The 25,249-nt window shown below is 44.9% G+C and overlaps 1 long non-coding RNA gene across 2 annotated transcripts in view; it reads left to right on the top strand.

The window, feature by feature from the left end:
* The first annotated feature begins 5,745 nt into the window (after positions 1–5,745).
* LOC112449388 (uncharacterized) overlaps positions 5,746–25,249 on the top strand; it is a 156,248-nt gene continuing 136,744 nt past the window's right edge. The window contains exons 1-3 of one of the 2 annotated variants that reach the window (XR_009497071.1): positions 5,746–6,967; positions 7,368–7,490; positions 15,728–15,862. This is a non-coding gene — a long non-coding RNA (uncharacterized lncRNA). The remainder of the gene's footprint in view (positions 6,968–7,367; positions 7,491–15,727; positions 15,863–25,249) is intronic. The other variant, XR_003037961.2, reaches the window with a different exon arrangement.

Below are 25,249 nucleotides of genomic sequence, written 5' to 3' on the forward strand. Positions count from 1 at the left end.
CTGGCCTGTGGGAATGATTACATGACGTATTTTGTGGGGCTGTTGTGGGTGAAGCAAAGTTGCATGGCTCAAGGTAGCCTGGAGTTAAAACTCCCCTCCAGGCCCTCCCCACCATTCTAGGCAAAACAAATAACTTTCTCACCCGAAGAAAAAAATAGACATTAGGTTGATTACGCCCAGCTCCAAGCTGGCCCAGCCTCTGGCTGATCTCCAGAACTCCTTGCCCCAGCCGTTTAAAGACAGTAGCTTTCTGCATACATGCCTATATATACTTACTCTTTTCTTAGATAAGTGCAGCAGCTCGCTAATTTGACTGCTGCCCCTTCTCGCCTCATTAAAGATGATCTGTTCCTGTAGAGTGCCAGTCTCATTCTTTTTCTGAAACTCGCCTACTCTAACTCCGGACCTTACAGTGGGGATTAAAAAATTAATATACGTAAAGCATTTAGAACAACCTGGCAATGGTGTTTTGCATCAGCTGATATTACTCTCACTCTTGTTGATGTTATGGCTGTTGTTAATATTGTTCTTGTTATTATCATTGTTCTGATCGTCAACAGCAGCAGCGAGACTCGTGTCCCTTCTATCTTTTTATTTTCTTTGGTCTCCACTGTATTTCAGGGACTTTCAGATGTGTGATTCTGATTTAAGGATATCCTGGGAAGTGTGCTGAGATGCAATTTGGGGGCCTGAGTTTTGGTTCAGTGGGCTCAGTGGGTTGGTTATGGGGCCTAGGAACTGACATCTTTACTAGCCACCTAGACAGATTGCACTGTCAGAAATCCTTCCTTAAAGGTCAGAATCATGAAACCTAGGATTTATGGAGACACTACCATGCTTTAGACCCTGGGCTAAGTGCTTTGTGCATGCCGTTTATAATCTGAACAAAAGCTCTGCTAGGCCAGTATCATTATCCCCATTGGTAATGGGCAAACTGAGACTCAGCACAACCTGGACACCTTATTCCTGGTGACAAAGCTGGACGCTTTTGCTCGAGAGCCTGCCCCTTTTCTGCCCTGCAGTGCCACGCCACTCTGTGTGAAGGTCCGCTTGGTTACTTTAGACTGTTAGTCCCCAGTGTGACGCCTCCACTGCTGAAGCCCATGTGCCCCAAAGCCTGTGCTCCACAGCAAGAGAAGCCACCGCATTAAGAAACCTGCACACCACAGCCAGAGTGCAGCCTCCGATTGCTGTAGCTAGAGGAAGCGTGTGGTGCAGCAACAAAGACCCAGCACAGCCAAGGAAAAAAGTCCCCTGTTTGAGATCACTTAGCTGAGGATTTGGGTGGGCTACTCTCTGACCTAGATGGCATATTCAAAAGAAGAGACATTACTTTGCCAACAAAGATCCGTCTAGTCAAGGCTATGGTTTTTCCAATGGTCATGTATGGATGTGAAAGTTGGACTGTGAAGAAAGTTGAGCGCCGAAGAATTGATGCTTTTGAACTGTGGTGTTGGAGAAGACTCTTGAGAGTCCCTTGGACTGCAAGGAGATCCAACCAGTCCATTCTAAAGGAGATCAGTCCTGGGTGTTCATTGGAAGGACTGATGCTACAGATGAAACTCCAGTACTTTGGCCACCTGATGCGAAGAGTTGACTCATTGGAAAAGACTGATGCTGGGAGGGATTGGGGGCAGGAGGAGAAGGGGACGACAGAGGATGAGATGGCTGGATGGCATCACTGACTCGATGGACATGAGTTTGGGTGAACTCTGGGAGTTGGTGATGGATGGGGAGGGCTGGCGTGCTGTAATTCATGGGGTCGCAAAGAGTCGGACACAACTGAGCGACTGAACTGAACTCTCTGACCCAGGCTCTGTAGGATGGAGAAATACAGGGACCTCCATCTGGGAAATAAAACATTTTATTTAAAAACTTTTCCAGCTTTATTGAGATATAACTGACATATAACATCGTCGGGCAAACAAAATTAAGAGATGTTCACTATGGTGGGATTTTACAGGAAGGATAATATCAGAGGGGTATTTTGAAAGACAAAAGGTGTTTCCGACAGGCAGAGACACAGAGAAAGGGCCTGGTTGGGGAACAGAAGGATGTGGGAAAGACCATGGCCTGTTTGGGGATTGTAAGGAGCTTCTCATGACAGAGCAAAGGATAGTGTTTTGTGTGATTGGAGAGGTGGGAAAGACCTGGATAATGAATGACACAGAAAGCCATGCTCAGGATCTGGTGGGAGCCATGGGGGAACTTTAAGCACGAGTGGAACATGGTTTCTAATTATATGGATGCCAACAGTGTGGTCGTAGGTAATGCTGATGTCAAGATCTATAAGATCTAGGCGACCAAAAGGACCTCACTGTGAAGCTTTATCTACTCTGTGTCTGTGCACACATGTGTCACACAAGGCCCCCCGTGTTTTTTTTTTTTTAACAACGATTCTTTTTTTGATGTGGACCATTTTAAAAGTCTTTATTGAATTTGGTGTTAATATAATATTGCTTCTGTTTTATACGTTGCTTTTTAGTCACAAGGCATGTGGGGTCTTAGTTCCTGGACCAGGGATCAATCCTGCTTACCTGCATTGTAAGGCAATGTCTTAACCACTGGACTGCCAGAGAAGTCGCCCTCCCACCATACTCTTTCATAGAACTCTTTCTTTTATAATTGCCACACCTTTCATAAGTCTTTGGAAGCTTTGCTATAAAAGAGAGCTACAAATGAACATATCAAAATCAACTCAAAAGTTAACCAAGGATTTGAAAGCAAAATTAACTTCTCACTAATGGTTGACATTTTTTTTTAATCGTCTCATCCTAAGTAATTCCACACATGCTTTCCCTTGACGAGGGAATCATTTAAAGTCACAGTGGAGTACATGAAACTAAGATGCTTCTCATTCCCTCTCACTGACAGATTTTTAATATAAGTGTCAGAGCTTGAATATTCAAAATCCATTCTGCTACCTCTCTTGTCAACCCTCTCCACCCCAGCACCTGTGAGGTTTTGGGAACATCAGCTTAAGAATGAATGGGTAACTTCTGATGTCCTATTAAAGCAATTCGACAACTGTTAATGTTTCTAGGATACCAAAGTCCCTACCAGACAATAGGGGCTCCAAGATGAATTCAGCTTGTGGACTGTGCCCATCCAGTAAGTGCACTGATGGATGCGCTGTCAAGGCTCAGGTTTGGGGGAAAGAACTGTGCCCTGAGCCTGGAGCCAGACGCTGGGTGGAGTTCCTACAGTTGGTATCACAGGACTGCGGCACGAATCGTAGAGAGCGAAAGCAAGGAGATGCGCTGGGCAAATGTGATTCACAGCTTTGAAATCCACGTTAAAAAGAAGTATGGGCTTAACTCACTTTACCCTTAGAGCAATGGTCTCAGAGCCTTTGAAAAGAAAGGATTTCAGCAAAGGACTAACACCAGGCGGTCATCTTAGAAAATTCACTTTGATGGGTAGCAGGGTTTCTAGTGGGTTTCCCTGATGGCTCAACAGTAAAGAATCTGCCTGCAATACAGGAGACGCAAGTTCAATCCCTGGGTCAGGAAGATCCCCTAGATAAGGAAAAGGCAACTCATTCTAGTATTCTTGCCTGGGAAATCCCACGGACAGAGGAGCCTGGTGGGCCACAGTCCACAGGGTCACAAAGAGTCGGACATGAGGAGGGCTACTAGTAGCACACACCAAGTGACTGGTACGTTTTGAAAGTGTGCCCATTCCTCTAGGGAGACTGCAAAGCCTGGTGCTTAGATTTATGATCTGGGAGAGGAAGAGTAAAGCCATAACAGGACAGCACCCCCTCCTCCCCCACTGGCAGGCAAACCCTGCATGACAACCAGCCCTGAGGAATGGAATGGGGAATGCAGGTCCGAGGCTGCTGGAGACAGCAGTGATGGAGACAAGGAGTGATGGAGGCCCGAGCCCGGAGTGCAGATAGAGAATGCAGAGAAGATGGATTTGATCTGGTGCTGAGCTTGATGGGGTCTAGAAAGGTGGGGCAGAGACACGAGGTTGGTGCCTCGGTTTCTGACTTGACCATCTCAGGATGTTACATAATAAATATATCTAGGTGATGGCGTATTATGTTAACATTCAAAATCTCCTGCTCAGTCATGTTGGATTCTCTTGCAACCCCATGGACTGTAGCCCACCAGGCTCCTCTGTCCATGAGATTCTCCAGGCAAGAATACTTGAGTGGGTTGTATTTCCTTCTCCAGGGGATCTTACCAATCCAGGGATAGAATCAGCAACATTCAAAATAGCATATCTCTTAAAGTCTGGACCAAGATACATACATGTTATGTCATGAGTATGTATTCTGATTATCTATAGGAATATTTTCAAATGATTGCTAGAATATGCCTGGAGTCAGAATCAACTGTTCCCCACCCCCTCCTTTTGATGGTAAAGGATATTCTGTTTGGAAGCCATAGATGGGCATTTTGTGAGCCCCTCAGGTCAGTTTCCAGAGTCCTCAGCTTTTCCTGCCTTAGCTGGACTGTGTGCAGCAAATGGGCGAGGCCAGAAAAGGAGTGTCCCTAATGCCAAATGCCACACTGATGGTGCTTCGTGAAGAGAACTCGCCTGTGTGTGGCTCGGCTCTGCGCCCAGGAGGGAGGGGCAGAGATGAAGCGGGTCCAGGACAACAGCGCCTTCCTGCCCTGTGCCTGCATCTCCTCTCGCTGTCGGGAGGGCACGGTCTGCTCCCGCCCCTCCAGTGTGGTGTCACAGGTATCGAGTGAGACGGGAACATCTCCAGCTACAAGATGTTTAAAAACGCTACTTTTCAGCCAATCCAACCAGTTAATATAATGAAATACTGCTGCCAAAATCTTGCCCCCCACCCAAGTCCTCTGGTGCCGGATAAAAAAATAGAGAGACAGAGTTTGGAAGAAATAGAGTGACTTTCTCTTTGCCGGGCAATGGGAATATACAGCAGGCTACTGCCTTAAGAACTGTGCCCCCTCCCTTGGGGAACTTATAGTTTAGTTGCTAAGTCGAGTCTCTTTGTGACCCCATGGTCTGCAGGCCACCAGGCTCCTCTGTCCATGGGATTTCCCTGGCAAGAGTACTGGAGTGGGTTGCCATGTCCTCCTCCAGGGGCTCTTCCTGATCCAGGGATCAAACCAGCACATCACTTTCATTGCAGGCAGATTCTTCACCATGGCACCACCAGAGTAGCCCTGCCTGGCGAATAGGGAGAGGTTTTATGTCCTCATGAAGTTCTTGTATATACATTTTTTTTTTGTTGTTGTTGCAATTTTACGGCCAAAAGCTGGTGTCAGGAGGCTAGGTAACCTGGTCTGGTGTCCCGGAAGTTATTGGCTGTGAGCTTCTTCCTTTCGAGATGCAGAATCCTACAAGAAAATGTAGGGGGAGAACTACGCCAGGTGCAGAGTATAATCTACATGGAGTCAGAGAGTAATTAGCTTTGTGAGGGACAAGTCCAGCTACAAGTGTGTGTTAGTAGTAACAGTTAAAAAATAAGCAAGATTGTTTAACTGTCACAGACCCGTTTGGCTGGTATGTGCCAAAGGCTGCTCACTCATTTTTCTTTTTGCTGCAACGATTCTGCATGTATGACCAGCAAAGCCCATTTACAATTCCAGGGAAATCAAACTAGAATTGGGGTAAGAAAGTCCAACCTTTTTTTTTTTTTCCTCTCCCTTTGTGCTTAGTCTGGAGTCACTGGCTCACAGGGGACTGTGTGCAGAGACCTCGCACCCTGCGTTCAGACCAGAGCTCCTGGGGCAACACGACCTCCCGCACCGGCAGCCGAGGGCTCTGAGGGCAGAAGCCCAGTGGCAACTCTCACCTCAACATGGCTGCGCCCCGCCACGTGCAGAGCCCCTCCCCCGAGCCTGCAGCTTCCGGGCTGAGCGCTCCCGCGAGATCTCCGCCGGCCCCGCCCACCCGCCATGAGGCCCGTAACCAGCCAGGCGCGCAGCCTGCCGGGAGAGGGTGTGGAGCGGGGGCTTTTGAGCCCCAGCGCCAACCTTTCGGCTTTGAGGTCCAAGAGGAAGCGACACCCGGCAGGAGGACTCTCGAGGGGCCCCGACCTGAAAAGGCTGGTAACAAACAAAGCTAGTTTCAGAGAAAACGAGCGCCTTTTCTCACTGAGCCTCGTGGCATTTCTTGTCTAGCCCGTATCTCAGACGTGTGCTCCATTACCTTGTTTCCACCCTTCTTTTTTTTTTTTTAAACAATGATACCAATGCGGGCAACTACAAAAGCAAAAACGAAATGAAAAGGTAAAAGAGAAGAAGAGATTTCTTTTTCCTAAACTGAGGTTTTTCTGAAGTATTTCTTCGGAGTGGGCTTTTATTTCTTCAAGGACAAGAGGCCAAACTGACAGAATGGTGAAGAAGCCCTCCTTCCTCTCCTTGTGTAATGACTGTTGATTCTTTCGGAAAATGGATTTGCTGTGGGGTTGAAAAGGCTGTACCGTGTCAGTGTCACCTTGAGAGCCTCCTAAATTCTTCAGAGAGAAGCGCGGGTCAGAATTCTCCTTCCTTCTAGAAGGAGGACAGGAGAAACTGTTGGAAAGTTCATCAGAGAGGAGAGGGAAAGCGGACGTGTTTCGGTGTCGCCCTCGAGTCAAGTACCTTCACCTGTTTCCATTTTGTTTGTGCGGTTGTTTGAATCAGCAGCCCAAGCTGTGCCTGGGGTTGTCGCCCTGACCAGTGGGAAGAGGAATCCAGCATTAGAAGCGAAAGGAAGGGTCACACCTGCTCCTGTTTGCTGTTAATGTAGTTGACACTTGCAACTGACCGTCACTCTGGTTTCACGTGGACACAGAACAAAAAATGTTCAGTGTGGTTAAAGCTCAGTCTAGGCTGTCATTTACAATTGCCTTGTTATTTTAAAAGTGGCCGTTTCTGGATTTTATTATTTTCTCTTCATCTCGATCATTTTTCTCCAACGTGTTTCTCCACCATTCGGTCACCCTTGGGCAGCTCTCAGTTGACTCTACCCGGAAAACCTCTGCTGTAAGATTTCAGCTGTGCGTTTGCTGTAGCTGACAGAGGTTCAGGGTTGGGGGAGGTCAGGGAGGGGCGTGACCTCCAGTTTATCCTGGAGCTGGATGGGGGCAATTGGGGGTGGCTACCCCATCTCCATCCTGGAAATCTACACCCTGCCCACTGTCCCCACATAGATGCTGTTAGAGGATGTGGCCCCGAGATAGGAAGATGTTGTTAGACCACCTGGACTATGTGCCTGGCTGTGCTCAGTTGTTCAGTCATGTCCGACTCTTTGTGACCCTGTGGACTGTAGCCCACCAGGCTCCTCTGTCCATGGGATCCTCCATGCCAGAATACTGGAGTGGGTAGCCATGCCCTCCTCCAGGGAATCTTCCCAACCCAGAGATCGAACTCGTATCTCCTGTGTCTCCTGCATCGCAGGTGGATTCTTTTCAACTGAGTCAACTGGGAAGTCCACTTTGTGCCTGGACTGTATCAACTTAAGATTCTGGCAGGCGCATGCAGAGATATACTGTCTTCCAGATCCCAGGACAGACTTCATGTGTAAGTTGCCTTTTTTGTTAAAACTACCCATTCCCAGTGGATTTCTCTTTCTTCTGTCCCTCCCTGCCCTCTATGTTCAGGGGCCAGTTTGCAAACCGGTGGGAAGATACGTTCAGGGCCTTAATATTTTAAACATAAGTGTAATGTCATAAAACAATGGATTGAAAATGAAGAATGGAATGCAATCACTGACATAAGCCATGGTACACAGGGTTGTGATGTGGATAAATATATCTTGAGTAAATTATTGTGTCATTTTTTTAGTTACAGGCTGTTGGAACAAAGGATCTCAGGGAGGCTGTTTTAATTTCCTGCTCCTAGCCTTCTGTATTAAGAATGATGAATCTAAGTGAAAAATCCTGATTAATTCAGTGAGTTGTGGCTGAGGCGTACCTGTCATGAGAGTGAGAGCATGTTTTAGTCTGCTGATGTTTTCTAAGACAATACTGTTCATTGAGTCTCCAGATTTATTTACCAGCAGATATTTTTGTGTGAGCGTACTGTGTGCCAGGCTCCAATAAGAATATTGGATTAGCATTCTATTGTTAAGCTTATAACTGCATTGGGACATACTATTTTCTTATTTAGAACAGTAGTTCTTAGCATGGAATAATACTTGGGAATTGAGTTGAAAAATAAGTACAATTTCTATGTCTGTTTCCATATAAATAGCGCAATGATTTTTTTTTTTAACCAGTTTGTGAGAACACGTCTGGGGTGGATAATTTTTAAAATAGTCTGAATAGTATAAAGACGAGCTGTTGTGTGTGTGTGTATTTTGGAAGGTTCCTCAATGAAGTTCTTATCCTTCGGACTAGCTAAAAGCAAGATAGGAGAGGCCTGTGTGTCTTCTGGTCAGAAAAGGCTGGCCACGTTTATTAAGTGACTGCAGAGAAGGAAAACACTCAAATTAATTTGAGGAGACTCACCTAAGTATTGGGTCCCAGATTCAAAAACTGATTGATTGATGAGCCACTTCTATGCACAGCTCTGTAAATTTGCTCCAGGCTAAATGGCAGCAGGAACGTATTTACTTAATTGTTGTTGTTTAGTCGCTAAGTCCTATTGCTCTTTTTCCACCCCATGGACTGTAGCCAGCCAGGCTCCTCTGTCCATGGGATTTCCAGGCAAGAACACTGAAGCGGGTGGCCATTTCCTTCTCCAGGGGATCTTCCTGACCCAGGGATCACACCTGCATCTCCGGCAGTGGCAGGCGGATCCTTTACCACTGAGCCCCCAGGGAAGCCTTTACCTAATGTTGTTGCTGTTTACTCACTAGGCCATGTCTGGCTCTTTGCAACCCCAGGGACTGTAGCCTGCCAGACTCCTCTGTCCATGGGCTTTCCCAGACAAGAATACTGGATTGGGTTACCATATCCTTCTCCAGGGGATCTTCCTGACCCAAGGATCGAACCCAGGTCTCCTGCGTTGGCACGGGGATTCGTGACTCATGCAGTAGTTCTCCCGAGGAATAGCAGTAGGCAGGAGGCTAGCCAGAATGGTGAAGATAGAACAGATGACTTACTTTTGTTATAAAGCGGGGCCAGCTCAAGATTTTACTTACAGTTATCTTGTTGTGACAGTGTCTTACTATGCCCTCTTGAGTGCATGGCAGTGAAATCACCACCTGTCTCGGGGACCTGAAGCCCTTGGGTGTGCTTCAGAAAGTACTTCCTGTGCACTTGTGTGTGTTCTTTATGGCTTATGTGACTGAGGGCAGGCCGAGAGTGATTTTCCTGGTTCCTTCAACCTGGAAGTGTGGTCCTGGGAGGGTGGGCAGTATTGGTATCTCAGTGGGATCTTGTTGGAAATGTAGAATCATGGGCTCTTCTCTGGCCTACTGAATCAGAGTCTGCATTTTAGCAGGATCTCCAGGTGGATCCAAACATACATCACACGTGAAAGTTTAAGAAGCACTTGTCTATAAGGCCTTTGATGTTTTCTACATTTTTTCTTTAACTTGTCAATTTTTCAATGCAGTTGTTTTTCTTTTACAAAGAAAGACTTGTTTTTCTTTCCCCCGCTCAAAACAATTCAAATAGGTTTTGAAGCAGAAATCATTTAGACCTTAAATAGGAAAGTAAGGGAGAAAGTGGTTGCATTTGGAAGTCAGTGTTAGAGAACAATTTTTGAAAATCTGAAATTTATCCATTTTGGAAGTCTAAACACAGTCCTGGTCCCAGAGATCATAATTCAAACAGATTACTTCATCTGTTCACCTATATTCTAAAGAAAGAGATGTGTGTTTTTAAATGCGTGTATACATAGCTTCCTTAATGAAAGCTTTACTGCAAAAGCACTTTGTTCCTAATGCATCCTTAAGTGAAGTTTTGCATTCTTAATTTTCCACTCAAGTAATTTAGAAACCATTAGTTAAAGTGGAACTCTAAGATAAAGTAGGATCCTTGTACATTTAGATGGTTTCCTCTGAAGATTGCTCTTAGAATTGTCAGAGAAAGAGAAATTCTTAATTGCTTTTCATTACATCTGGGTAGCAGATACATGTTTGCTTTCCAGATACCTGTCTGGCAAAAGCGCAGGAGGATAGGAGATGAAGTGATGTAATAACATCAAGCTAACAGATTTCCAAAGTTCTCCACCCGTCCAGCTGGCCACTGTGAATCACCTTTCATCAGGACAAAGCATTTCCCCCATCTATCTACACCTCCTTTCTCAAGCAGTCGAGTCAAAATCGGTGTTTCTCCTTTGTTCCTGTTTCTCGTATAGTTTACTACGCACTAGACAAGAGAACAGTTGTTGCTCTTGAAGGTTAGAGATTTCTGTTGTCGCCTTCTGAAATTGGCAGTCATGGACGATGTCGGAGCACAGACAGAAGCAGGTACCCTTTCTTTGTTTCTCTCCTCAAAAGTGTGGTTCTGCCTCTGGCTCTTTTTAAATCTCATTACAAAATCTTCTTCTCTTGTGCCTGAATGGTTTGATTTTTCTTTCAAGTTAGAGGTCTTCTAGAGAAAGTCTTTGAAGTACAATCAGATCCAAATTTCAAAAGTAAAGAGAGATATTTTACTGATCTTAAGAAAGGAATTGTGTTCACAAATACTAATATTTGCCCAGGGCCCTTTCTGAAATGAAAGATTTGCCCACATAGATCAGTCTACATGGATGTTGTGCAACTGTAATTTAATACTAAGAAAACACTTCCTAACATATAGATCCTATGTAGGCTTCTCATATTAGCATCTGACTTCTTTCTTGTCTTTTTCAAGGTCATAGAAAGTGTTAGAAATTTGAGTTAGAAATTTTGCCATAGTTTCTAGTTTGAGGGTTTTGAGGAAAGGCTAGCCCGTATGATTTTTCTGATTATATATAATGTATCTTAATACTAGACAGCTATAGCAAATACAATTCAGAGACTTTCAAAAATACCAATGAGGGGGAGGTTTGTACTATGAGCAATGTATTTCTGACGAATCTGTGATCTCTTGGGAAAGGAAATGCAGGTTAGAAGAATCTACTAAAAGTCTCCAGGTTAAAGTATTGTTAACTTTGGAGCGATCTGGGACAGATTGAGCTCCTGACCAGAGTTATGAATGTATTACTATTTCTTTTCCCTAGGCAAAAGGACTACATTTTCATTGGTTTGCCAAGGAGTCTATATTTAAAAAAAAACAAACAAAAAACCCCACAAGATTTACCGCTTGAGTCATTCACAGCTCATAAATCCCTGCTTCCCCTTTTCTTTGAATTATTTTGCCTGGTTTCCATGATGGTTTCCATTTCCTGATTCATTGTCTGCTCCATCCTTAGCAACACCTGCTTGATGTAGAGGTGTATAGATTTGTGCTTCCAAGAGAAGAGAGTTTTCCTTCATGGGTTTTGTGAACCACTGGTTACTCTGAACTTTGTATGTTCTTTGTCTGTGCATCTATGTAATTATGGATCTGTCTGCACCTATACATATATAAATGGGCTGTCATGGCAGTGCTAGTGGTAAAGAATCTGCCTACCAATGCAGGAGATGCAAGAGATGTGGGTTTGATCCCTGAGTTGGGAAGATCCCCTGGAGTAGGAAATGGCAACCCACTCCAGTATTCTTGCCTAGAAAATCTCATGGACGGAGGAGCCTCGTGGTCTGCAGTCCATGGAGGCACAAAGAGTGGGCACGACTGAGCACACTTACTACTACTATGCATATATCATTAAACACTACACACGTGCATGTCGTAATATACACATGCACACATGAATGTGCGCATGCTAAGTCCCTTCAGTCGTGTCCAACTCTTTGCGACCCTGTGGACTGTAGCAGCCAGGCTCCACTGTCCATGGGATTCTCCAGGCAAGAACACTGGAGTGGGTTGCCATGCCCTTCTCCAGGGGATCTTCCCGACCCAGGGATTGAACCAGAGTCTCTTAGGTCTCCTGCATCAGCAGGCAGGGTCTTTACCACTAGTGCCACCTGGGAGGCCCCCAAACACGTAGATGGATGTATGTACATAGACACGTATGTTCACATTGATGCCTTTTATGTTTACGTGTGTATGTGTACATTTATATGCATATTTATGTATACATGCATGCATATATGTATATATTTATGTCTATGCGTGCATATCTGTGTATGTAAATATGCATGTAGGTATGTCTTTATATATCTATATACCTGTTTGTATGTATCTGTATAGGTGAATATAAATATTCAGGTATATATACACACATATAGTGTATGTGTATATCCATGCATGTGCACCTGTGTATGTGTGCACATGTACACATACCTGTATATACATGTATGTGTGTGTGTTTACACATGTGGTATGGGGCTTATCAGATGGACGCTGTGGTAAAGAATCCGCCTGCCAGTGCAGGAGATGTGGGAGACCGGGCTTCAGTCCCTGGTTCGGGAAGATCCCCTGGAGAAGGAAATGGCAGCCCGCCTGTGGGGAGAGAGCAGATTAGCGCAGGTGGTGTGTTCAGGCTCTCTCACCCCACGTTTTGTAAATAAGGACTGTGTAACCGCTGAGATCACTTACAGCGCGGTGCATGTGCTCCCGAGGTCCCCGCTTGGCCAAGGGCTACTTTGTGCGGTAGCCGTCCGCGAGCTCCACCTGAAAGGCGGCGGCCTCCCCGCTGCGCCCTGGCGGGGTCCGTGGGGTCAGCCCAGGAAGAGAGGACGCGGCGTGGCTGCCGCCCCGGCTGGCAGGGGAGACGAGGGCGCGGCTCCAGCGGCCCCTCCAGCCCCGAGTGCGCCGTGCCCGCCCCGGCCTCAGGGCCAGCGGCACAGGGTCAGCACTCGCCACTCCAGTATGCTCGCCTGGAGAGTCCCATGGACGCAGGCAGGCTGCCGTCCATGGAGCCGCAGCATCAGACACGGCTGAGTGAGTATCGTGCAGGCACACGCATGCAATACATAGATCTGTACCTCTGCACTCATGGGTGTGTATGTACTTATTCTTCTATTAATACTTCAAGACAGAGGCTTGTGGTTGTGCGCTGAGCATCAGAATGAGCTTCAGGAGCTGAAGCAGGGGAGCTGGGGCAGGCAGCATGGCGAGCGGCTGAGTAGGGGAGAGCCAGGTGGGGGAAATTTTGGTCAGTTCCGCCCAGCAGTTGATGGCTTCCCCAAGATCAAAATTTCCTGGGGAACCCAGTTCAGTGGGTTGAGGTGAAGTGATGTTTTCCTCAGTGCTATAAATCATAAATAGCCAGCTGTTCTCGTGTTGAACGGTGGCCGGAGACCAGGGTCCAGTTACCGGTGTCCATCTTGCTCCAGCCGAGACCCGCTGTGAGTAGGGAGGGACGGGATCAGCGATGGTTTCAGTTACCTGATCAATTTTTCTTGCTGGAGCATGATGTTCTATTTTCCTTGCCCAGACAATCTCATTACTCAGAAACTCTGAGGAAACATGCTTTTCAGCAGCTGTGAAATGTGCTGCTGTTTTCATGGCGAGCAGACAGGTGAGGCCGTCAGAGTCCTCCTTCCCCACCAGCTGGCTCCTAGATGCTGATGAGAGACAGGTCACTTGTTGACACTACTTTTCCTAACTCTTATTTTTTTTTTCCTAATTTTTTCTTCTTTTAGAATTTGAAAATAAATGTTTTATTTTTTAACATCATTCATGGGACGATCCCCTTGAGGAGGCATGGCAACCCACTCCAGTGTTCTTGCCTGGAGAATCTCATGGACAGAGGAGCCTGGCGGGCTGCAGTCCATGGGGCCACAAAGAAATGGGCACGACTGAGTGACTGATCATGAAGAATAATAATACTTGCCTCTCAGAGCCATTGTGAAGATCAGATGAGATGATGTATAGGAAAATGTCTTATCAAATATTCAGCTTAGGTTCCTATTGCTGCTATTGTTACTAGCACCACTTACTACTGTTACGGTAGAACATGAGTTAGCAACAGTCCCCAAAATAGATCGAAACTGTTATCCACAAATAATTAAGGATTTTTAGCTCCTGAAAGTTATTTTACTGATTCATTCCAGACTCGCAGCTATTCAAGGACAACTGTGCTTTGCTTATAAACATTTGGCTACCAGATGTTGCCTATCTTATGCGTATAAGTACTCTTCCTTTTTTCAGACAGAGATGGATTTGTGGGTGTTACTTGTACTCTGAGTTGAAAAATAAAAGCCTGTGTCAGAGTAAGTGATTCAGGCTATTTACATCTCATCACTGTAGCCTTGGGTGCACACTCAAGTGAAAGAACATATCAGGAGTCGATATTCTATCAGTCAAGCTATCGGCACCTCTAAAAAAATTAATGTTGGTGTAATTAGATTGAAAGGCCCTGCAAAATGTTTTCTCCAGCCACAAAATAATAGGACAGTCTCACAGTACAGGAGACAAAGTGCTAACATCCTTATTGCAACCTAATCATTTTGCATCACAGCAGAGGAAGGGTGGTTCCTGTGACTTTCAGAAGGTTTTGTAGATGATGAATTTGATTTCTGGTAGTAATGAATCTGTATAGAATTATATAGGGTGCCTAAGAAATGGGTTTTTTTTCAAAGATGCCAGATCTGAAATGATGAGAAATGTCCAAATGAATGTACTTTTAAGCAAAACTGAGTTGGATGTGTAAGTTGTATGCCGAAGTACATGGTATCAGATACGAATTCAGGACACAGAGGAAAAACCATGTGTTGGTTTAATTGCTTCCAGTGCTCCTTGGAGTCCTTGATAATAGTGTCTGGTAACTGCTCAAAACCATTTTATCCAACTCTTCAGGGCAGCTGATCTATGATGAGACAGAAAGAGGACCCTCCTTTTAATTTCTCCTGACTTAATCGATTAAGTATGTTAATTACTTAAAATTTTCTCATGGTGTTGTTTGTTTGTTAAGGTGGATCGTTCTGGCAATTGATGAAAAATAGCTTCCTGCTAAGCCAGCATAATGAATATTGACGTTCTTGGCGTTTACAGCCAATAGAAATCACATTTTCAAGTCTCCATTTCCAAGGTGCTTGCTTAATAAATAACTTCTCCAACCATCTGCACCATGGGGACACACTCTCTCAAAGATCGGAGTGAATAAAGCTTAAAAATTATGTGTGGATTAACGTCAGCATCTATGAAGAACAAATATTGAGGTTAGAAGTTTGAATCTCCAAGAGAGAATGGCAAGGGGAAGCCAGGCCTGGGAGTCGGGAGAGGCAAGCAGGACAGACTCGGGCATCATTAACTCGAAATCCCTGCCCCTGCTGTGTCTCTGCATTGGAGGAACATCACTGCGTTACATGTGGCCAGCGGTCCTGATGGAGGTGCTCATTGACAGAGGAGGAACATCACTGCGTTACATGTGGCCAGGGGTCCTGATGAAGGTGCTAATTGACAGAGGAGCTTTTCCAGCACCTTTCCAGTTTCCTCTGTACCCTGCTCAACCTCTATCTTAGTTTAACAGAGAAAACAAACAAAAACCCCCTAAGGCCTGAAAAGGATGATAGCAGGGAGAGGAAGCGATTTTTTTTCTGCGTCTCTTATGTAAACGTTGTCTTTTGGTAATACACATCTTTAAAAAATGAGAAGGAAAGAAAGCCCTTTAAAACACTTAAAAAATAAAATGGCACTTTCCCAAGGAATATTATAAGTTTCAGTCTCCAGACTTTGAAGCTCTCTCATGGGGCATTTTCTATAAAGATCTTCAAATATCTTCCCTCTAAAAAGCTGTCTCTCCTTGACAGTTCTAGTATACCGATCCACGATTACTTATCATATCTTGTTCTCAGTGTTCACGTGTAAAATGATAACCCCTTTTTCCCCGTTTTACAGCTCTCAATCTGAAAAGAAGTCTTTATGATGAGGTTCTCTCCACACTTCCAGTCTTCTAGGATCTCATAGAACTGGAGAACTGAAGAACCTCTGTGGATCTTGGATATCACCTTTGCCAAGCTTCATATATCCCAGGTAGGGAAACTGAAGTACGTTTCAAGTCAGTTCCCTCAACTTATTGTACATTCTGAGTGATCATGCCAAGTTTAGAACTCAGGTTAACTGCCCTGCTCTTAGCTATCACAGAGCTGATAGTCTTTTTTCCTAATTTCAGAAGATTGAGACAGCAGTCCTTGGACAGCTTGCTGGAGTTCTAGTTCATGAATGTTTACTTTCCCTCAATTGTTTTGAAAATCCACTATGACCAGATGAAGAGAGTTTCACTTTATAAAATACTGCAGCATCTTAGGTCCTTTGCATTTGCTTTTTGCATATTGCTGTCTTGCTGTATTCACGATGAAGTGTACTTTTGTTCAAGAGGAAAAGTAGCCATTGTATCCACTTTTTCCCTTTCTATGTGGGAAGAAGATTGGTATGTGAAATACTGTTGAAAGTTAACATCACTCTTGTGGTGGGAGAACCGCCTCCTTGCAACCTCAGCTACTCCTAGGGAGTAAAAGATGTTGCGCTTATTACAGACTCTAAACCAGGGGTCCCCAGCGTGCAGGATCTAGTGCCTGATGATCTCAGGTGGAGCTGATGTAACAGTAATAACAGAAATAAAATGCACAATAGATGTAATTTACATGAAAGCAACGTTGCTCAGTCATGTCAGACTCTTTGCATCCCCATGGATGGTAGCCCGGCTCCTCCCATGGGCTTTTCCAGGCAAGAAGGTTGGAGTGGGTTGCCGTTTCCTTCTCCAGGGGATCTTCCCACCCAGGGATCGAACCCAGGTCTTTGGCACTGCAGGCAGATTCCTTACCATCTGAGCCACCAGGGCATCCTGAAACCATTCCCCACCTCTCTAACCCACCCTCTGGTCTGTGAAAAAATTGTCTTTCACAAAACCGGTCCCTGCTGCCAAAAAGGTTGGGGACCACTGCTCAGAACTGGTTGAGGTCATCTGAATAGACTTGCCTGAGTTACTGATGGTGAGATTGCTGCCGTATCAACACAGGGTTTTAGAATTTCAGTGGAGTTTATTCTGTCAGCTCTTCCTTTTGGCAGACGAAGAATCAGTGGTTGTATTTGTCAGTGCTTTTTATTGGTTGTGGTTGATAGACATTTAGATCTAATCTGAATGTATATCTTAATCAAACTGGCTAAAACTCAAAACAAGGGAGCCCAAGAGCTGTATTGGCTCTTGTAAGTTTAGATGATAGATTGATGGATTCAGGGGCTCAGATGATGGCATTGGTCTCCTCCTCTCTGTCTTCTCCCCTCCCCTTGGTTTTCCTTCTTTCGCTCTGCATATTGTCAGCTTATGTTCATCTTCACTCACTCTGGTGGTTGTTCAGTCACTAAGTCATATCTGACACTTTGCAACCCCATGGACTGCAGCATGCCAGGCTTCCCTGTCCTTCACTATCTCATGTCCTTTGAGTCGGTGATGCCATCCAACCACCTCATCCTCTTTGTCCCCTTATTCTCCTGCCCTCAGTCTTCCCAGCATCAAGGTCTTTTTCAATGAGTCGGCTGTTTACATCAGATGGCCAAAGCATTGGAGCTTCAGCGTCAGTCCTTCCGACGAATACGCACGGTTGATTTGCCTTAGGGTGGACTGGTTGGATCTCCTTGCTGTCCAAGGGACTCTCAAGAGTCTTCTCCAACACCATGGTTCAAAAGTGTCAATTCTTTGATGCTCCGCCTTCTTTATGGTCCGTGTCTCACATCAGCACATGACCACTGCTGGCCTTGTTGAAACCGGGAAACTTGGCTCATGGTGACCCTGTGTGCCCTTGAGTACAGGCATGCCATTTGGTGCGTTCAGGTCCCCTGCCTACTTGGTTGAAGCTGCTGAAAGAGTTAGGTGGCAGTCCCACTGAAAGCTCAAGGACTGAAGGGTGGCCAGGGAGAGGAACTGTTGCTGGACTAGGGGCTGGATGCTTGGAAGAAACTAATAATAATAGTTTAAAAATAGTAACATCAGTGTTTAACAGTTACTGATGTCTCACCTCAATATGCCAGGAACTTTTCTAAGTGTTTAGTAGCTAATAACTTATTTGATTCTCAAAACAGTATGAGGTAGATATATACATAGGACTTCCATTTATATCAATACATGAAGAATATTAATCACAAGAGAGATTAGTTGTCCGTCATTATGATTTAGAAGCCAAGTGCATTGTTTTTTTCCCACCAAGTATATCTTAAAGCCCAGTACCCTTTCAACTAACGTTCATTAAATCAATATTTGCTCACAACTAATTGGGAACATTGGGAAGTGAGAAAATACCAACTTTATCTTCATGGCATATGCAGTCTGAGGGTGGAGTCAAAGACATCTTCTATGTAAACACATATCCTATATCTAAATAATGACCATGTAATTTATAGAAAGAAGTGCTGCAAAGCAGTCATGCATTGTGAAGGACTGTGATGTGGAGATAGCTAATGTATTCTCTTTTGGTTGTTCAAAAGAGCTGTATTCAGATTGCTGTATCACAAGGAAAATTAGTTCAAATGACAGTGATTGTTCAGCGAAGGAGGCTCAGTTGTCACAAACATTAGAAGTCTTTTCTCCCAGGTGAATAGGATCTTGCCAAGGCTGGAGAAGGGAAGTGGGTAGAGAGGTGGGAATTTTAAAGAATATGTGTGTGGAATAAATGCATAACAAACAATTCAAATGTTGATGGAAAAAAACCATTTGGATTAGTTCTTATTTTTTTTTTTATTTAAAAACAAATTGCACTTAAAACACCAACCAAGAAAACAGCAAGAGTTGCTTATCATAAACTGTAAATGATGTTTCTTTGTTTCAGATTGGTGAAGGTATATGAGAATATTTTCTTTAATTTTAAACTAGAATATTCATAGCATCAAATTGAGATTTAACTCTTGCTTCTTTTAGGGTTTCATTTGAAAACTTGATATTAGCCGTTTTCCAATTAAAACACTTGAAGCCTTTGTCTCATTAATGAGGTCCATAAACCATAGATGCTTCTTCCTCTGCGACACTGCCCCCCCACCCCCTGCCCCATTTGGCAACTTAAATTTCCCACTAGTCAAAAAAAAGTTAATTTGTATTAACAACCAGTTTCACAAGAGGTTGATTATTCAAAAATGGGCTTGGACTCTAACCAGAAAACTGAGAGTGCTCTAGAGATCAACGAAGTATTAGAAAGCAAGAATACCAACTGAATCTGAAAATCAAAATATAAAGCACATTGAAAACTTTTCTGGAGGATAGAAAGGCCATCTTACCCATTTTATGTCTTTATCAAAGTGTCTGAATAATGCCTCCAATGCGCAGCGTACCTCAGCTACACAGACATGCTTTTCTCGGTGCACAGAGGGCCATTAAACCTGTCAGAGACTAGAGGAGATTACTTCGCATTTCTCGGAAAAATTGACTTGGAAGGTCATTGAAGGCTAATGCACTTGGGCGATTATATTGGGGAGTTTACAAATCACTCAGAAGTTATGTTTTAACCAGAAACAAAAAATGAATAAATCGAAGGATTGGGGTCTGCTAGATCTGTAGTTGTGACTTTCTGAACATCTTTTGTGTGTGTGTGTGAAGGATCAGCATGTGTGTGTGTGTCTCCCATTTTATTCTTCCTGGTAAATGGCTGGAGATAAAGAATAACCTGAAATAATTCCAGGAAGGTAGCAGTCAATGTTCACTTGTCTACATCTGCCGCATTAATTCTGATCAGATACAAACCCACTGAACAGACAGCAGGTGACGGAGAGGAGACGGAGAGGAGGGAATGTTTTGTGTGTTTGTTTTGCTTTTCTCTTCCCCATCATATTTCCAGGGTTACAAGTTTAAAGATAATGCCCAATGGAATTACGGAAATGTGTTCCTATAGGAGAAATTTAGAGCATGTTTCTAAGGGATTCAGGTTCTCTCATTTCTGAAGCCTAGAGATATAACTTTTGCTTTCTGAAACATTGTAACTGGGGAACAGGGGGCCTGAAAGTTCAGGAATTTTTCCTTGTTTATTTTTCTCTTGATGCACAACAAAGAATAAAAGAACAATATATAACCTCTGGTCCCTTTTCTTCTTTATTTGATCTTTGTCTCCATTGTGAAACAAGAATATGATAAAAACGATAAGTTAATTGGACATTCAAAGAACCCTAAATTAGGAGTGTGGTTCTGAAACTGCAGTGAATACACATACATGTGGACACTGTTCTCCGAGAGGGCATTTTGTTTTTGAACCTGAGTATAATTATGTGCTTATCCAGGACAGGAGCCAGGTCATTCTTCTCCCAAATGCCTAGAATGGAGCCTAGAGTATCTTAAACAAGGTAACAGGACCTAAGATGATACAGCACTTACTGCCCTGTGCCAGGAGGGCGTCCCTGGTGGCTCAGCAGTAAAGAATCCACCTGTAAGATAGGAGACATGGCTGGAGCTGTGGGTTCTATTCCTGGGTGGGGAAGATCCCCTGGAGAAGGGAATGGCTCGCCACTCCAGCCCTCTTGCCTGGAAAATCCCATGGACGAGGAGCCAGGCGGGCTATAGCCCAGGGGGCTGCGCAAGAGCTGGACACAAAACTTCGCGACTAGACGACAACAACAGCTCTGTGCCAGGCAGTGCTTGAAGCGCTGGCATGTACAATTCCTTCACTCCTTTAGAAGTTGCTTCTTTGCAGCGGGCGCCCTGCCCCACAGCTGCCTGCTTGAACTCCCTGGCAGTGCGTAGGCACCCCGCCATCTCAGCCTGGGCTCACGCACCTCTCCTCGCTCTGGTTTCTCCCCCCAGGAGCTTGCTGGAGCAGAAGGACGCACAGCCCTCTAGCAGTGGCAGACGGGAGATCCTGGGTGACTGGCGGAGCCTCCTCCGCCCCCAGTGGGATGAGTCTGAAGCGTGTTTTAAGTGATTTCACAAAGGCCCTCCGGGGATTTCTGCCCACAGGCCTGTGGCTAGAACTTGCGCATCGCCTCGGGCTTTGTTGCTTTTCCCCTGGCCTGGTGTGCTTTCTTTGCTTCCTCCCTCGCTGAGCTCCCCGGGGTTAGCTCCAAACAGTCTACCAGCACTCAGGCCCTTGTCGTCCCTGAGTCTACCTGTGGGTCTCCCAAAGTTAGATATTCTTGCTCGTATAATTAGAGTGACCTGAATGAATGGACAAAGGAGTGAACTTGAGACACACCTAGCACTTCCAGGCCAACCAGGAAGTGTTCAGTTTTCCATAGATTCTGCTTTAGGTTAATGTGCTCAGGCAGCAGTGCAGCTGCAGCTGTTAATGAAGCAGTGGGGAGTGAGGCTTAAGTAGAGACACAGGAAGGAATAAATTAACTGAATACAAAACAATCACTGGAAAGGTCTGGGTTAGTTTAACGTAATTTGAGTCCAATTGAGCTCCTGCTGAACACTGGCTTGAGATACCTTCCAGCTACGTTTTTCTATGAATTCCTATTATCAGGAATTGCTTAAGACAAAGTAAGACTTAACTATGAAACGATGGATAATTGAGAGAAACAATTAAGAAGATTATTTTGATTCCTTTGAAATATATTGAAAATGACCCATGAATTGGATGTGTTAATGATAACATTTATTTCTTGGTTTTGTACTTTGGGCTAAGGCCAAGGGAATGTGTTGATTGTTGATGGTGTATTAATGATTATTGATTTTATGCATTTGTTATTATTGTGAGATTAGTGATAACCTTACTTAGTTTATTTTGCTCCCAGAACTACATTGGTGATTCTAATAGTTGTTTTGGTTCTTTTAGCCTATGAAAACAACAGCCATTAACAGCCATTAGGAATTATGTAGGCTGACCAATAATTGTAGTTTATTGAGGGTTTCTGTGTGTCAGATATTGTTCTAGAATATGTTGTGTCTTTTAATTACCATAACGCACCAAGGAAGTTTCTGTCCTAATTTTCAGTTCAGTAGCTCAGTCGTGTCCGACTCTTTGCAGCCCCCATGGATTGCAGCACGCCAGGCCTCCCTGTCCCATCACCGACTCCCTGAGTTTATTGAAACTCATGTCCATTGAATCGAGGTGATGCCATCCAACCATTTCATCCTCTGTTGTCCCCTTCTTCTCCCGCCCTCAATCTTTCCCAGCATCAGGATCTTTTCAAGTCAGCTCTTTGCATCAGGTAGCCAAAGTATTGGAGTTTCAGCTTCAACATCAGTCCTTCCAATGAATATTCAGGACTGATCTCCTTTAGGATGGACTGATTGGCTCTCCCTGCAGTCCAAGGGACTCTCAAGAGTCTTCTCCAACACCACAGTTCAAAAGCATCAATTCTTTGGTGCTCAGTTTTCTTTATAGTCCAACTCTCACATCTATACATGACCATTGGAAAAACCATAGCCTTGACTAGACGGACCTTTGTTGGCAAAGTAATGTCTCTACTTTTTAATATGCTCTCTAGGTTGGTCATAACTTTTCTTCCAAGGAGTAAGTGTCTTTTAATTTCTCACCATCTGCAATGATTTTGGAGCCCTCCAAAATAAAGTCTCTCACTATTTCTACTGTTTCTGCATCTATTTGCCATGAATTGATGGGACTGAATGCCGTGATCTCAGTTTTCTGAATGTTGAGCATTAAGCCAACTTTTTAACTCTCCTCTTTCACTTTCATCAAGAGGCTCTTTAGTTCTGCACTTTCTGCCATTTTACCATTTACCAATTTTATCATTTTACCAAAGAGGGAATTGAAGCTCAGAAAAAAGTAGGATGACATCTTCAAAAATGCCTAGCCTGTGCTCCTTCAGCCAAGTGTTAAGGCTTCAAATACTGTGGGAAAGAAGATCTCAGAAGTGTCAGATTTCATCAAGCATTTACTTGCACTGTTGCTGTTAGATTCTCAGACTCCATGAATTGCCTGTGGGTTGCCCATGAAGCCCGTGCTTCCCTGTCTTTCACAACACATTGGAAAAGACTCTGATGCTGGGAGGGATTGGGGGCAGGAGGAGAAGGGGATGACAGAGGATGAGATGGCTGGATGGTATCACTGACTCGATGGACGTGAGTCTGCGTGAACTCCTGGAGTTGGTGATGGACAGGGAGGCCTGGCATGCTGTGATTCATGGGGTCGCAAAGAGTCGGACATGACTGAGTGACTGAACTGAACTGAACTGAACTGAAGAACAGATAAGAATTCAGAGACTGGGCGTGGAGCTGATGTATAGTTTTGAATCCAGAAGCAAGCAGTAAGATGGTGGTGTTAACTTGATTAAAATCCTAATATCTTTTCTTTAAAAACAACAAAAACAACAACAAACTCATATTGTTTCGTTTTCTTCACAGTGAAACCCAGGTTTCTTAAGTTCATAGGTTCTGCTGACATCTGACATCTGTTTACTTTTGCAGCACTTTATCCCACACAGTCATTCCTCTTTATCCACGGTTTTATAACCAGGAAGGGTTAATTCTGACTCCATGATACATCTGTTTCTTTGACTTTAACCCTTGTTTTTGCCATTTTTGTTATTTTACATGCTAAATCACTTCAGTCATGTCTGACTCTTTGGAACATCGTGGACTCTAGCCTGCCAGGCTCCTCTGTCCATGGAATTCTCCAGGCAATAACACTGAAGTGGGTTGCCAGGCCCTCCTCCAGGGGATCTTCCTGACCCAGGGATGGAGCCCGCATCTCTCACATCTCCAGTGTTGGCAGGAGTGTTCTCTACCACTGTCACCGCCTGGGAAGCCCAGAGGCCGCTGCCCGCCCGGCCTGACCCTGAGGCTGCAGCCCTTTGTTAGCCCACAGGGCACCACCTCCACCGACTGTGGCATCCTCAGTTCCTTGCGCAGGGAGTGGCGCTGCCTGTAGCGTGGCTCAGAAACTCGCGTTTGGAGGGCCAGAATCCAGCTGCCGTGACAGCCTTGTTCATCGATACGGCAGGAGACGCTCGTCTCACACCACCTGTGAAGTGACTAAGAAAGAAGCTAACCCGCCCCTGCCTGATATTTGCCATTCTAGGAGGCGCTTACAGAAATCATGTGGCTTTTACTTTGTCCCCCCCCCATCTCTGATCCATAAAACAATTGGCATCTAGGCCGCAACAAGATGGGTAGTTTGAGGCTTTAGTCTGCCACCTTCTCAGTCAGCTGGCTCTCCAAATAAAGTCATATTTCTTGCGTCAACTCCTTGTCTCTCAGATTTATTGGCCTATCGTGCGACCAGCAGAATGAGCTTGGACTCGGTAGCAGTTTCACTTTCTGTGGCTCAGTTACCTGAGTCTAAGCATGGCCAGAAAATATTAAATGGGAAATTAACAATGTATAGCTTCAGAGCTGCATGCCATTCTGCGTAGTGTGTTGAAATCTCACACTGTCCTGTTCTATCCAGCCTAGGATGGAATCAGCGCTTTGTTGAGTATATCCATGCTGTGTGTGCACCCACCTGTTACTGTAGGAGGGAACACAGAGTGTGTGTGTACGGGGCTTGGCACTGTCCCTGGCTCCAGACATCACTGGGGGTCTTGGAAACATTCTCCCGGGAACCAGGGGGCTGCTGCCCTGCCCTCATGCAGCCGCAGTGAGTTTCCTTTAGTTCCCCAAAGCACAAAGCACGTTTCCCCTCTGGACGTGGGCACTGCTGCTCTCATTGCCTCACATCTTTTCTCCACTGCTATTATTATTTGTCTAGCTAGATCTTTTTAAATTATTATTTATTTATTTTCACTCCGGCCCCAGTGAAGTTTCATTTTCTTTGGCTAAGACCTCTGTCTCAGATCAGCAGGTCTTGTTGATAGCAGGCCATTGGTGGAAGACCTCTGTGGCTGGGAGAAGATGCCAGTCCATCGAATAATCAATGACCAATAAGTTTCCTGTGTTCAAGAATGTGAAGAGATATGTGAAGTCAGGAATCAAGGAAATGAGACGGGGTGGGGCAGACAGACAGACAGCAGAGGTGGCAGGGCTGCCGGACCACAGAAATGATGGGGAGACTGGGGTGGGATTGAAGAGACGCAGCTGCAGGGTGGCGGGGCCGCCAGACCACAGACACCATGGGGAGATGGGTGGGACAGACAGACAGGAGCAGAGGTGAGAGGCACCTGTGGGCCTTGGAAGACCAAAGCCGTTTGCTGAGATTTGTGTGATTGTTCAGCAGGAATACATTGACTCTCTCTGTATTTAACCCTTGTTTTAGGCTCTGGTTGTACTGCTGAACACAGGTAGTCTTGATACTCACTGAGCTTTATTCTAGATGGGGATGTGTGTGCTTAATTTCTCAGTCATGTACGACTCTTTGGACTGTAGCACACCAGGCTCCTCTGTCCATGGGATTTCCCAGCAAGAATACTGGAGTGGGCTGCCATCTCCTTTTCCAGGGGATCTTCCTGATCCAGGGATTGAATCTGTGTCTCCTGCACCGCAGGTAGATTCTCTACTCACTGAGCCACAGAGAGGCTAAAATACATAAACTGTGTAACACGTGA

Source organism: Bos taurus, chromosome 13, assembly GCF_002263795.3.
Source record: "Bos taurus isolate L1 Dominette 01449 registration number 42190680 breed Hereford chromosome 13, ARS-UCD2.0, whole genome shotgun sequence".
NCBI lineage: Eukaryota > Metazoa > Chordata > Mammalia > Artiodactyla > Bovidae > Bos > Bos taurus.